Source organism: Mus caroli, chromosome 6, assembly GCF_900094665.2.
Source record: "Mus caroli chromosome 6, CAROLI_EIJ_v1.1, whole genome shotgun sequence".
Taxonomy (NCBI): domain Eukaryota; kingdom Metazoa; phylum Chordata; class Mammalia; order Rodentia; family Muridae; genus Mus; species Mus caroli.
The window spans coordinates 110,911,518-110,913,554 of record NC_034575.1 but is presented as its reverse complement, the minus strand read 5'-3'; the positions used below and the strand labels follow the sequence as shown (position 1 = coordinate 110,913,554).

Here is a 2,037-nt window from a genome sequence, read left to right as displayed (position 1 = left end):
AAAAACCAAAAAAAAAAAAAAAAAAAAGAACACTGATTGCTCTTCCAGAGGTCCTGAGTTCAATTCCTAACCACATGGTGACTCACAAACATCTGTAATGAATGGGATCTGATGCCCTCTTCTGGTGTGTCTGAAGACAGCTACAGTGTACTCATATACATAAATCTTTAAAAAATGAGATTTATTCTATGTGATTGAGTGTTTTGCCTGCATGAATGAGTATGTACCACATGCATGTAGCGCCTACAGAAAAGGGTATCTGATCCCCTAGGGCTGGTGTTAACGTTGTGAGGCAACGCTTGGTTCCTGGGAACTAAATGCCAGTCCTCTGAAAGAGCAACAGTGCTCCACCAAGCCACCTCTCCATCTCTGGTTTGGTTTTATTTCCTCCTAAGATTAGAGTTTTCACAATGATCTGAAAAACAAAAGATAAGCAAAATAGACTAAACTCAGCCTGCCTCTGCTTCCCAAGTGCTGTTACTAAAAGGCGTGCACCACCACACCCAGCCAATAGACTATTTTCTTAGCAATATTATCAACCTATCACTTTTTTTTTTCCCGAGACAGGGTTTCTCTGTGTAGCCCTGGCTGTCCTGGAACCCTCTCTGTAGCCCAGGCTGGCCTCGAACTCAGAAACCCGCCTGCCTCTGCCTCCCAAGTGCTGGGATTAAAGGCATGAGCCACCACTGCCCGGCTAACCTATCACTTATTTATACATTAGGTACATACCATAAGTAGAGAAGATTTAAACATACAGAAGTCGCGAGAAGGCTCAGTAGCACTTCATAAGCAGGGGTTTGCACATCTGTATATTTTATATTATATATAAGTTTTAGGACATTTGCTCAACCAACTGCCTAAGGATCTTCGAAGAGTCTCTTTTGCTACCTCCCAGCCTCAAGGAGGCACACTCGGGAACCAACAATTTAAAAAGCTATTGGGCTTCCACTTAGGGCGGAAATAAATGTCCACCTAGCAGGTCTTAGCTCAAAAAAAAAAATCCCAAATTTCTTAAGTAGTCCCAAGAGAAAAATAAATTTTAGTTCACTCGAAGATGTTAATGTCTACTACAGAGCACTAGTCCACTAGGGTTTTTTTTCAGCATCATTTCTCAGGCACATCTTAGTTTTCTTTAGAGGACCCAGAGCCGGAAGTGCTTCCCTTTTCTCTGCCAGGACCTAAGACTCCGTCCCATCATACCTTGCGCACCGCCGCCGCCTCTTCCTTCTTCCTCGGCGCTGCCTACGAGGTGGCTGCCATCTGTTTTGCGGTGAGTCTGCATCGGCGGCCATCCGCCGCCTGCGGCTTCGGCGGGACCACGACTCCGGGTGGGGAGGCCTCGGCGGCGGCCTCCGCGCCGGCATGATAGTGGCGAGCGCGCGTGGGCCTGGCCACTGGCGCTGCTCCGGAGTCTGCCCGGGGGCCGGCATCGGCCAGGGCGGGCTTGCTGCCATGCGGCCCGAGGGTTTCGGACCGCACCCGCCGCTTTCTGCTTAGCTTGTTAGCAGCCTTTTTCTGCGGCGAGTCCGAAATCCTGAGTCAGGGAGCTGCCGCCGCTCGCCGGTGAGCAGAAATGCTTTCTGAACGTGAGTCCGTCGGGTACTCAGTGTAAGCCCGGCGGAGCAGGTTGTCTGCGCCGGGAGCAGAGAAGGCACCCTTTGGTTGATGCTCTGAGACGATCCGGGAGGGACAGGCGGACTGGTGGCGTGTTAGGAGTGCATGGTGGCTTTGCGTATTTAAGGGCGCAACACTTCAAACATAACGAAGCTTAGTGGAGTGGGATTTGCCGCTCCTTCGCCGCCAGAGAGACCTGGCTGGGGTTCTGTAGGTCGGTTGCGGTTCTTCGAGGTTCGGAGTGGGTGAGATGACCCACTGACCTCTTGGGATCGCGTCTGGAGAGTAGCTAGTATTCTTCCAGCTTCGGAAGCAAGAGGGAGAGCAAGCCTAGCAGAGGTACCCATTCCATTCCCAGTTTGCTCGGTAGCTGGTGATTGGAAGACACTCTGCAACATTACTCACTGGAGGCCTGAGACGCAG

At 50.8% G+C, this 2,037-nt stretch overlaps 1 non-coding gene across 1 annotated transcript; it reads left to right on the top strand.

Moving 5' to 3' along the window:
- The first annotated feature begins 1,874 nt into the window (after positions 1-1,874).
- Positions 1,875-2,014, top strand: LOC115031375. The gene has a single exon (XR_003837016.1). It is a non-coding gene; the product is annotated as a small nucleolar RNA SNORA7 (small nucleolar RNA).
- Positions 2,015-2,037: the final 23 nt, after the last annotated feature.